Source organism: Petaurus breviceps, unplaced genomic scaffold (assembly GCF_028583685.1).
Source record: "Petaurus breviceps papuanus isolate PSGF00001 unplaced genomic scaffold, PetGlider_PUasm1.0 90601, whole genome shotgun sequence".
Classification (NCBI taxonomy): Eukaryota; Metazoa; Chordata; class Mammalia; order Diprotodontia; family Petauridae; genus Petaurus; species Petaurus breviceps.
Genome location: NW_027187282.1, coordinates 769,593 through 780,849, shown reverse-complemented (window position 1 = coordinate 780,849; position 11,257 = coordinate 769,593). Strand labels below are relative to the sequence as shown.

Here is an 11,257-nt window from a genome sequence, read left to right as displayed (position 1 = left end):
TTGTTCTTTCTTGGACTACCCACGTGGCTTGGTCATTTCTTATTCACGTCTCCAAATCATGCTAAGTGCTGGACACTGAGCAGCCCATGAACCCTCCACCTCCTTTCCCAGACTCCAGCTCTAAACCATTCCCTCCATTGCTTCTTTTAAGATCTGAGTTGTCTTTTTTTTTCCCCAACTTGAATATAAACCTTTCTTAGCTCAGGGACTATTTTATTTACTTGTATTTTATTTAGACTCAGCACTTTCCACAGCAACTATTATCTATTAAGCACTCAATAAATGCCCTAATTCATTCGTTTTTTCTTTATTCTATTTATCAAATATATATATATATATATATAAAGGAGAATAATATGTGAAGAATCCAAAGGTACTTTCTGGCCAGATTATGAGTGCTCTTGGATGACAGGAGTTATACCTAGAAGACACATAGCTAGCTAGCTATTTATTGATCTATCTATATGTCTATCCAGGGGTGTGCTGGTAAATGTTTAATAACTAGCTCTCTGGAAAAAAAAAAGTATGTATGATATATTTTTTCAGTTTAATCTGTGTGATAAGAGTGAGGTCCAGGTATGGAGAGGTCTGCTTTTAGGAAGGCCTATATATTTTGAGGACTGCCATATGTGTAGCTTAAAGGGAAGCATAAGAGAAATCTCTAGTCTTCTCTTCCCCACCCTTCTCCAAGGTAGACTTTCATTTCTGCCGGGAGGGTGAGCAGGGTATTAGACAAGAAGGCCACTTTGGATTCTTTGTATAAATTTTTTTTGGGGTTTCTTAAGAGAATGGGGGTACAGGTTAGAAGTATAGCTATCTTATTTAAATATTGACAATTTAGGGAATATGATTGGGTTCAATCTAGGTTTTGATCCATTTGTGATTTGGGGAGCAAAGAAGGACCCTAAACTGTATATCCAAGGTTTGAACCCCATCCTATTTAATACCAGTCCCTCAATGAACACATATGGAGAACAGCAAAGAAACCCATGTATCCAAATCACAGCAGAACAGAAATCAGAGAAAGTACACATAGGAGGATATATATCAGGCAATACAGAATAAAGGAGTAAGGTAATTCAGCCAAGCCAAGAGATATCTTGGATCTCACCCAAGGGGAAACTCTGAACTTTCTAGTGTAGCAAGCAGGGAATAGGGACATGAAGGAAACTGCTAGTTCTTCTGAAGTGCCTGAAGTGACTTGACTCAAGGCTTGATGAGTCCCCAAAATGAGATTAGCTTTTGAAGAGTCCTGAAGGGGACTGGTCAAGAACTGAAGCTCTGGCCTCTCACCAACTGTGCACTGCTCTTCAGGTGGGACAGAGCATTCATCTCTACCAATAAGGAGAGATGCCCATACCAATGAACTTTGGAGCAGGGGTTATATTTGTATTATTAACATCTCACTTTCTTAAATTTAAAAATCAACAAAACAAATCAAATAGGCAGTGTTTGACCAATTTCAAGGTGTAAATGCTACAGAATACTCTATGCTTAATTTTTTTAAAGGATTCTATAAGTTGTATTTCATAAGTGCAAACTACAAATTTGTACAGAAAGAAAAGGGATCAAAAAGCAAAGTACAAGATTCCAATAATTTGATCTCTAACCATTCACAAATTTTAAAGAATGCCTTTATATCAAATGTTTCATACTTAAATTTCTGAAGCAGCAATACACGATAAATTATTTTGTTAGGCAGGTTATATCTCTCTTTTTTTTTTCAGTTTACTTGCAGCACTTTTATTTTTCCTTACACGATGATGTGTTGAGCATTACAGTTCTCAATTCTTAGAATGACTTACAAATTTTGGTATTCTACTTTCATGTGAGAACATTAAGGCAATGTATAAGAATCTTACATAAATTAACTAGATATACAAATTTATAGGTTATAAATGCAAACTTCTTAGCAGCTCAAGGTTGAGTAACTTAGCCCCATAACACTAGGGGAAACAGTGGGCTAAGAAATGAAAAATTGTTTCTTAAGATTTGGATTCAATATGTATTCCTGCTAGGATGGTGGCAAGATGTAATATACATTTTATAAAGTCTTGCCAGCCGTAGGAGAGAAATTTTGCATGTGTCAGCTCTTTAGATGCTGGAAATCTGACCTTTAGATAACCCTCTGCAGATCTGATGCTTTATAGCACTAAACTGTACAAGCTGTTAAGTGTCAGATACTATATCGACATATTATCAGGTCTATTTTTTATAGAAGTTAACTCTTAGCCTTCCCTGTCAAAATGAATGACCTGTATCAAGGTTCAGACTAAAGATATGTACAAGGTATGCTAAAATGCACACCAAGAAAACAACTGTTAACTTGAATACAAGGTCAAATAAGTAACTGTTCACCAACCTGAAAAGTGCTGATATTTGTCTAATATCAGATACAAACTTCCCCAAGGACAAGCTTCTTTCCAAAGAAGACTTATTCCAGTTTCATGAGATTAATATGAGGTGAATATTTGCCAGGGCAGGTTATCTCTTTAGCAAAACTATCTGACCACAACCCAATTTTTATTGTTCTAGTAAGTCTAGTTATGAGATGATTAAATCATATTGATTGCTTCCATCACACACAATAAATGTCCACAGTGGAAGTGTAAGATATGCATTTTAGGTAGCTGAGACTCTGACCATCTTCTTCATGCTCTTTGGCAGCTAAAAAGAAAGTGTATGGAGGATGGAATGTGTAAACAAGATAATAGCCAGGAAATTGTGTCAGTGTTTTTTTATACAAACACCAGCAAAAACTTCTCATGAAAGCTAGTGTAAAGAAAATGGAGGGATGTGCATCCTTTAGCCTAGCTCTGCCTTTTGCTGAAAGGATGAGGTTTGAAAGATTTCCATAACAGCTTCATTTATGAGACATAACCAACAACTATAAAAATCATCTCTTTTGCTCTAAAGATGATGCAGTTTGCAGATATCCTATCATTGAAACAACTTAACATTCAATATTCACATAATGCATCAAAGAGGTTTTAGGGTGACATGTGAGCACTAGCATCCTGATATTCTTGAAACAAATTCTATATGCCAGAGTCTGGTGTAAATGCATCATCTTCTCTTTTACCTAGGCCCACACATCTGAGGACAAGTATAGACAGCAGGTAACATTATAAAAGGTTAAAGGGACAGTCTACTGGGCATAGTTTCCCAGAAGAAAAAAAAATAACCAAAAATGCATTCTTTGTATGACTGCTGTGCTCCGTGGACAGAGTAAGGAAGACTATGGGGTCAAGATGCCACTGGGTGTCAGTTTGCCAGTTTCAAGACTTCACAAAACCATAGACAGGGAATACGTTATGCTTAGTAAAGACTGATGTGAATGTCACCAAAGTGTGATTTGCTCCTGTCAATTCCATCTTGTTGGTGGGCCACAGACTAAAGAAAACGTCACGCTGGCTGTGCAGACCGAAGGGTTGAACACTTCAGCTTGTGTTTAAATTGGGAAGCAGTTGAGCTAGCTCCCACCTTACCTTACCTTTAAGAATACTGTACTAAGTTGGCGGGGGCGGGCGGAGGTACTGCTCTTGAACGCCGATTGGTGGAGTCCCCGCGGGAAATGAGTGAACGCGAGGAGCGTGCGCGCTCATGTAGGCGGCGACGGGAACGGCGAGCGGCGGCGTCAGCTCCTGGAAGTGGGGGGGGGGGTAAGGCTGACGGTTTTTTTTTTTTTTTTTGGTAGGGTGGCGGCAGCGGCGGTGGCGCCTTCCTGTTGGGCTCCTGCCTTTTTGGTTGCGGGAGCTGGGCGGAGTGGGACCGAACGCGAGTCGGGAGCGGAGGCCGCTGCTTTCTCCCGGACATCGAAGGAAGGACGAACCGCCCCTCCCCCCACCCGCGGACTCTTTTCCTTTAGCCCAGGCCCCCGCCCCTTGACTACGCTCTCGGAGGAAGCGGCCGCGGCGGCATCATCTGAGGACGTGCTACCCACCTCCCCCTATCCCGGAGAGGTCTGGCTGCACCCCAGTTCTCTCTGCACCCCCACCAACTCGCTCTTTACACCGCCGCCGCCATGTCCGCGCACGCCCAGATGCGTGCTATGCTGGACCAACTAATGGGCACCTCCCGGGACGGAGACACCACCCGGCAGCGAATCAAATTTAGCGATGACAGAGTATGCAAGAGTCACCTTCTCAACTGCTGTCCTCATGATGTTCTTTCTGGAACTAGGATGGATCTTGGAGAATGTCTGAAAGTTCACGACCTGGCTTTAAGAGCAGACTATGAAATCGCATCCAAAGAACAAGACTTTTTCTTTGAGCTTGATGCAATGGATCATCTGCAGTCATTCATTGCAGACTGTGACCGGAGAACAGAAGTGGCCAAGAAAAGACTAGCAGAAACTCAGGAAGAGATTAGTGCAGAAGTAGCTGCTAAAGCTGAACGTGTCCATGAACTTAATGAGGAAATTGGTAAATTACTAGCCAAAGTAGAACAACTAGGAGCTGAAGGTAATGTGGAGGAATCCCAGAAAGTAATGGACGAAGTGGAAAAAGCCCGAGCAAAGAAAAGAGAGGCAGAGGAGGTATACCGGAATTCCATGCCAGCTTCCAGCTTCCAACAACAGAAACTTCGGGTCTGTGAAGTATGTTCTGCTTATTTGGGTCTTCATGACAATGACAGACGACTAGCTGATCATTTTGGCGGGAAACTACACCTGGGATTTATTGAAATAAGAGAGAAACTTCAAGAGTTAAAGAGAGTTGTGGCTGAGAAGCAAGAGAAAAGAAATCAAGAACGCCTGAAGCGCAGAGAAGAAAGAGAGAGAGAAGAAAGGGAGAAGTTGAGAAGGTCCCGATCACATAGCAAGAATCCTAAAAGATCCAGGTCCCGAGAGCATCGTAGACATCAATCTCGCTCCACTTCACAAGAACGAAAGAGAACTAGATCTAAGTCCCATGAGAAACGGCATCGTCACAGATCACGCTCCAGCAGCCGCAGCCACCAGAGAAGTCGGCATAGCTCCAGAGACCGGAGCAGAGAGCAGTCCAAAAGAAGATCCTCAAAAGAAAAGTCTTCTGGAGATAAAGAGAGGTCCTTCCGAGACCAAGACCCAGCATCACGTGACAAAGATAGGAGTTCAAGGTCACCCCGTGACAGAGAAAGAAAAGACAAGAAACGTTCCTATGAGAGTGCTAATGGCCGTTCAGATGACAGGAGGAGTTCTGAAGAGCCTGAAGCTGGGGAGATTTAACAGGCTGTACATTTCCTCAATCCTTATGCTTCCTATGGAGTTACATACTCTTGTTTAGTTTACAGCTGTTCAAGGCGACCCAACAATTCCAATCCAACTAGATGAACAGCATCCAAAGTTTGGCTGTAACTCAATCTGAACTGACCCTCTTTTCCTGGATAAAGTCTAAAGGTACATCCATAATTTCTAGTGAACCCTAATACAATTCTGAAAGGTTACTCTGTTGATGAGTGCAGTTTTATGTAGTAAGATGCAGATCTCAGTGTTTTAATTTTTCAGTAGAAATTAGAGTGAAAAATTATGTTACTTGCCTTGGGCTTTCTTGAACATTTGCAAAATTCTTCTTTCCTAGTCCAAATAACAGCAGCTTTGATTTCTTCCCCTTCCCTTCTGTCTACTGTCCCACTTAAATCATTTCAAATTGCAAAGTGGGGAGGGAAGAGGAAGGGCCATGTAACTTGAGTGAGAAATTTCTGTTCCCACCAATTAATTACTAGTTGTTTACTATTCAGAGCATTTAGTATAGGGGTGTGTATTCTGGAGAAAATTGAAATGTTTGTTTCTTTTCCCCTTTTTTTAAGCAGTACCTATTTAGACTTGCAAGTTGAACACCTGTTACATTACACTTTTTGCATTTTTATTGACATTTTGAACTCAAAGTTTGTCTTGGTTTTTTTGTTACATTGAATTGGTATGTTCAGGTTATGAGGGATTTTTCTTAAACAGATCTTGCCTTTGTTTTTTCTTGAGTGTAAAGGCTACATCTTTTAGTGTAAAGGCTACATCTTTTAATTGTAAAAAAAAAAGATAATGAAAGTAGTAATCACTACCACTTCACCATTAAACAACCAGCATTGTTTAAAAACAAAAACAAGAATGCTTGGTTGTTTCATCTGATAGGTTTTGAAGTGGTTACTCTATCCCCAGTGCTGGCTATTGTATAATAGTTCAGACTTGAGGACTTCAGGGCCTCATCATGGGGTGTCAGCTCTATGACTTGACAGAGGGGCATGCTGTGGAGAAATATTATAAAGCTAGGAAGGACAAATTTGGCCACAGATTGGCTATATGGGGTGAGTACCAGCAAGGAGCTGAGGATGGCATCAGGGTGGAGAGCTTGTGCAACTGGGAGCAGGGGGTTACCCTGGCTAGTAAAGGCAAGTTGTCAAAAGGGGGCATTTTGTTTTCTTTTCTGAGGGTGGAAAAAGAGAATGAGTGCACTTTTAAACTTGGTGGAGAGGAGAAGTCTAGGACACCTCCATTTGGAGAATTCTAGTCTTTTGGGAATGTGAGAGAAGACAATAGGCCTGGAAAAATAGGTCTGAGAATCATGTGCATCAATGTGGCAGTTGTACCCATGGGAGTTGACATCTTTCTTAAGGGCAGCCTTTTGTGGACTGCAGCAAGAGGACTACAAGGACCTGTGAGTATGCCACTTACACTCTCCATACTTGAGCCTGCTTTTTCCTGGAATCTGGATGTACTGGAGGGATGGTGTGTTATAGATTGGGGGGGAGGAGTTGGGTGAGATATTTAAAACAACTGGACAAGTCTGCCACCATAATCAATACACCTTTCTAAAAGCTAAACAACAATTCCTGACTAACTGATATCCATTGTTAATCGTGGTGGGAGGGAAGAAGCAAACTGCTGGGGGCTCTTGAGCTCAGCTTAGAGCCCTAAGGGAAGAAAAGGGCCAGGCTCTGTGGACCCAGCTCCTCTTTGGATTGAAGTTGGAATAGTAGCCCAGGACATCAGCTATTTTTGATCTCCAGGCCTGAGCATGGTGCCTGGTGAACTAGAAGTGTTTCACGAATGCATCTTTATTGTCAGTCTCAATGACAACTAACTGTATGCGGGAAAGCCTAGGAAGGCAAGCACTGAAAGGGCCATGACTGAAGGGGAACCTGTTCACTGAACCTACAGCAAGCATTCAAGCTTCCTAGGCAGGAGATTGGCTCAGGACAGTAAGAAGACTTCAGTGCAGTATTCCAGTCATGCTCAAGCCTGGACAGATAGCTTCTCCAGCAGAATGCAAGGCGAGCCTCCTGCAGTGGCCAGGCAATTGAGACAGAGAAGGCCCAGGCTGACTCCAGAGTCAAAGCTGCAGCCTTCTCTTTGAATTGTTTGGTTTTGCTCTGCTTCTCTCTAGTTGCTATAAGGCAGGGCCTCTTACCTCTTTTTAGTAACTCCCCGTGGATCCCTGGGGAGTTCTGCTGAAGCCTGGTGGCCCCGTTCTCAGAATAATGTTGTGAAATGCATCAGATAAAGTGTACAAGACTTACAGAGGAAAACAATTCCATTGCAAGAAAGATGTAAATTATTTTCTTTTTTAAAATAATTTTTTATTGATGTTGTCTGTGTCATCATAGGTTTCCACAGTAACTTTCCCCCTATCCCCTCCAAAGAGCCATGCCAAATAACAATTAGTATTATTTTAAAGAGGAAAAAAAAACAGAACTGAAGGAAACATTGAAAAAGTCCAAAAACATGTACAATGTATATTATCTGTGGACCTCCCACACCCACAACAGGATGGGTTTGGGCTGTCTTCTTATATCTCTTCATTCAAGTTATGTTTGAGCTTTTTTTTTTTAATTCACTTTTTATCTTTTTGGAATGTGGTGTTTTGTTTTCCATTTATGTTGTTGCAGTTACTGTGCGTATTGTTTTCCTAGCTTTGTTTATGTAGGTATTTCCGTGCTTCTCTATATCATTTTTTTTACAATGTAGTCATTTTTCATTATATTTGTGTACACAGTTTGTTTTGTTTAGTCATTCCCCAGTTGATGGGCATCTACTTTATTTCCAATTCTTTGCTATCACAAAAATTGCTGCTATAAAGATTTTGGTGTATAAATATCTTATTATATAGCTTCCCTGGGGTGGTGGTGTTCAGTTCTTTCAGTCGTATCTGACTCTTTGTGACCCCAGTTGGGATTTTCTTGGCAAAGATACTGGAATGATTTGCCATTTCCTTGTCCAGTTCATTTTACAGATGAGGAAACTGAGGCAAACAGGATGAAATGACTTGCTCAGGGTCACACAGCTAATTAAGTATCTGAGGCCAAAATTGAACTCAGGAAGATGAGTCTCCCTGACTTCAGGCCCAGCACTCTATCCACTGTGCCATCTTGCTGCCCTTTCCCTGGGGTATAAGCCCAGTTATGGAGTCTCTGGTTCAAAGGTTATGGACATAATTAGTCACTTTTTTGGCATAATTCCAAATTGCTTTCCAAAGTAGTGGTATCATTTTACAGCTCCACCAACAATGTATTAGTGTGCCTATCCTTCAACAACCCCTTCAATATTAACTATTGCTATTTTTTGACATTTTTTCAATTTGTAGGGTGTGAGGTAAAACCTCAAGGTTTTTTTGATTTGCATTTTCCTTTTGATTAGTGATTTTCAGCATTCTTTCACATGGTTGTGGATACTTTGAAATTCTTTGAGACCTGTTTGTTCATATCCTTTGACCACTTATCTATTGGAGAATGACTATTATATATATGATATTTATATATATTATATATGTTGTATTTTCTATATGTGCGTGTATATATATATGTGTGTGTGTATATATGTATGTGTGTATGTGTATATATATAAATGTATATTTATACACACATACACAAACACACACACAACACCAAACCCTTATCAGAAAAATTTGATACCAAGATTTTTTCCCATTCAGTCACTTTTCTTGTTATCCTAGGTGTATTCATTTTGTCTGCATAGAAACTTTTCAGTTTCATGTAATCAATGTTATAATTTTGTAGTTACCTCTATCTCTTCTTTGTTAAGAAAATATCTCCTATCTATAGCTGTGAGATGTGTATGATCTATTTGATGTTAATATATAATGGGTTTATCATTGTCATTTTACAATAAATTAATAAATGCATATCTTAAAATTTTATCAGGTTTGATTTCTGATATAGTAAATATCTGCTGCTATAACCCACATTTTTTTTTAAAAAAGCACTGTGTTCTACATAATTTTTAAAAGTGTAAAGGAGTTGTGAGACCAAAAACTTTGAGAAGCACTTCTCTAAGGGGCCTTCTGTGTTTGTGCACAGATTACTAGCACCTTAGTATTCTCATGCCGAGGAGAGCGGAGCCAGATTTCATTGAATATCTTGGCATAGGACCAAATCTACAGTAACAGTCAGGAATGGAGATAAAAGCCTAGAAAAAGTCCACTAGTCCATCTTGAAAATGCTACACTTCTGCAGTCACGCTAGAGTTACCAAGTCAGGAGAGGACCCTGCATACTGTGGGGATTCTAGAATCAGCTCTGTACCCCTTCATAGTCCCCAGGCTAAACCCTTAGGCTTTAGCAAGGAGTTGACAAGAGGGACCCTATAGAAGGAAGATATTTTGGCCCTCCTCAGTGTTGGCCAAACTGCTGTCAGGGAGGTGGCATGGGGCAGAGTGGTACTACCTTGGTCCCACCATTGCAGATGAGACCTAGGCCATCTGAGCTGCGGGAGCTAAGGCACTTACTTGCCCTGGAGACGAGGAGGAGAATGAGCCCAGACTGGGGCAGTCTTCTCCCTGAGGACAGGGAGCACAGACAACAGAGAGAACTTTCTGGGCTCAGGATCAAGCCAGAAAGGGCAAACTCCTGGGCTAGGTGGTTTCCTTGCCCAAACCAGGAAGCAGCCACCTGGGTGTTAAAACCTGCCCTACCTGATGGGTGTAGCACCATCTAGGAAAGCCTAGAGGACCACCTGGTTCAGGCTGTTGCCTCTTCTTCACAAACCTGCTTCATTGTATGCCTATGTAAGTCTTCAGCTGCCCTGGCCCACATCAGTCTACCACTGACAGCACCTTAGGATGGGCTCCATTAGAGCACATCCTCAGGAGGTCCTCATTGTTCCAGGGCCTCATCAAATCTCTGTTTCAACTTTTATAACTACCCCAGCTCACCCACCCCTCATTCCTTGTAAGCAAGCAGTCACCATCCTTCTTCCTGAAGTAGCCATGGGATAAGCTGGAGCTTCCTGACCACTGGGAGGAGTTCTCAGATCTCTACCTCACTGTCTCCTCTTTCCTTTCTCATGGTTCAGGCCTGATCTCAGTGGTAACTGCATCTTCTGAGTCTGAGAGCACAGGGGGTTCCTGACTCCAGTCTGTTAGTCCCCACACTCATCAGGAGAGGTCCCTTCACTTCCACTGCCACTGGCTGCATTAGTTGCCCCAAGGCTTTTGTGACATGGTCCCTGAAAACCAAGAGCTCTGTGTGTAGAGACTTAATGCCCCAGCCCTCTTCCCCTTCAGGTTTATTGTGCTGGCTACTCTACCTTTGGCAGGAAGGTCAATAAACATCCATCAGGAAGGGTGGACTTGGTGCACCCTCCTTGGAAGCCTCCTCTAGGCCCTACTGAGCTCCTCTCTGCCACCTCCTGTCCTGCAAAAAAGATGCCCCATATGTGATTAGCCAGGCTCTTGTGACCAAGTACTACATGGTGTTCTGCCATCTAATGACTCCTTTGTCATATATTTGCCACATTTCTCCCCCAACTCAACCACAATGTGAACAATGGGCCTATGTCATCCCATCCCAATCAGAACTCTGCCAAATGTTAGGGGTGGTTGTAATTCTGATATTATGTTGGTTTAGGTGTGGAGATGAAATGAGGCACTTGAGTATATAGTTGACAAAAGGAGGTTTACACTGCCCTTAGAGGTAGGGATATGGAACAAGAATACAGTGGCACTAAGCTATGTTTGTGGTCTCCTCTGTTATGTGGGAACGTGTCTGGTTACACAGGCAAGATACAGTGACTCTGATAGTCTTCAAAAATCAACCAAATTAAAGGTGCAACCAAAATAAGATGGCAGAATAGAGGGAGCACTGAATCTTAACTCTCCCAACATATCCTTCTAAACAAATTCTGAAATGGGAAATCAAAAAACAAAAAAAGGTCAGAGTCATTTTTTTTCCCCAGCCTAAGACAACTTAGGAGATCAGGAGAGGTCTGACACTGGGGTGGGGATGGCAGCATGGTGGCAACACTAGCTCTGGGTCTTGGAGAAAGCAGT

The 11,257-nt window shown here is 41.8% G+C and overlaps 1 pseudogene; it reads left to right on the top strand.

The window, feature by feature from the left end:
- The first annotated feature begins 3,586 nt into the window (after positions 1-3,586).
- LOC138142643 (putative RNA-binding protein Luc7-like 2 pseudogene) lies at positions 3,587-9,126 on the top strand (annotated as a pseudogene).
- Positions 9,127-11,257: the final 2,131 nt, after the last annotated feature.